The sequence below is a fragment of the Triticum dicoccoides genome, chromosome 4B (genome assembly GCF_002162155.2).
Source record: "Triticum dicoccoides isolate Atlit2015 ecotype Zavitan chromosome 4B, WEW_v2.0, whole genome shotgun sequence".
Lineage (NCBI taxonomy): Eukaryota > Viridiplantae > Streptophyta > Magnoliopsida > Poales > Poaceae > Triticum > Triticum dicoccoides.
The window spans coordinates 12,504,225-12,505,355 of record NC_041387.1 but is presented as its reverse complement, the minus strand read 5'-3'; the positions used below and the strand labels follow the sequence as shown (position 1 = coordinate 12,505,355).

Sequence of the window (1,131 nt, the reverse complement as noted above, 5' to 3'; positions counted from 1 at the left end):
GACAAATTCATGGCCTAAAAGGATTAATAGTATCCTATGTTAAAAAGCCTCAGATTTGTCTTTTTTTCACAGCCCCCATTTTAACGTATTTTGCCTTGAAAATTTACATGCATGTGTGTTATGCCTTCATGTATATCTTTGTTTTTTTTCAGGATTTTTTAAAATGTAAAAAACTTGAAATTTCATGAAATTTGAATTTTTCAAAACCGAGCTCCATGGAGCTCGGCCTCCAAAGACAATATTCGACATTGTCGCAAAACTGAAAAGTGATTCCGGACAGAGGGCAGTACAATGGCGTTGTTACACTGACGCGTGCTAAGGCGTCATTGTTTTTCAGTATCTTGGATGCAGATTGCAGAATAATGTTTTTCAGCACTGACATTTCTCAAATGCTAAAACAATTCATCCAGAGCTTTCATAGCTCAGTTGGTTAGAGCACCCGTTTAGTAAGCGGGAGGTCTTGAGTTCAACTCTCAATGAAAGCATTTTTCTTTTTTAAATTTGTTTCAGTTCTTCCCTTGTATGCATTTTTCTTTTTTAAATTTGTTTCAGTTCTTCCCTTGTATGCATTTTTCTTTTTTAAATTTGTTTCAGTTCTTCCCTTGTATTTGCTTTCTGCTATATAAATTCAAAATTCATAACTGTTTTCTTTTTACGTTTCTATCCCTTTTAGCGAGTGCTTTTACATTTCTATATACTTGTATAACCGTGCCTTGTCTTCTAGAAGTCCTTTGGTTTCAAAATAATTAAAGTTGTATGATTATTCTAAGTGTAACTTTCTAAAATTCGATCAAGTCTATAGACAAAATTGTTAAGATCTGACGCCGCTCCTCCTGCCAACCTCCACACCGTCGCTGCTGCAACTGTCAGCAGTGTCCACCACCCACAGTGCGAGTGCTTTTACATTTCTATATACTTATATAACCGTGCCTTGTCTTCTAGAAGTCCTCTGGTTCCAAAATAATTAAAGTTTTATGATTATTCTAAGTGTAACTTTCTAAAATTCGACCAAGTCTATAGACAAATTTGTTAAGATCTGAAAGCATTTTTCTTTTTTAAATTTGTTTCAGTTCTTCCCTTGTATGCATTTTTCTTTTTTAAATTTGTTTCAGTTCTTCCCTTGTATTTGCT

At 34.2% G+C, this 1,131-nt stretch overlaps 1 non-coding gene across 1 annotated transcript; it reads left to right on the top strand.

Moving 5' to 3' along the window:
* Positions 1-411: 411 nt before the first annotated feature.
* TRNAT-AGU lies at positions 412-485 on the top strand. Its single transcript has one exon. It is a non-coding gene; the product is annotated as a tRNA-Thr (tRNA).
* The last annotated feature ends 646 nt before the right edge of the window (positions 486-1,131 follow it).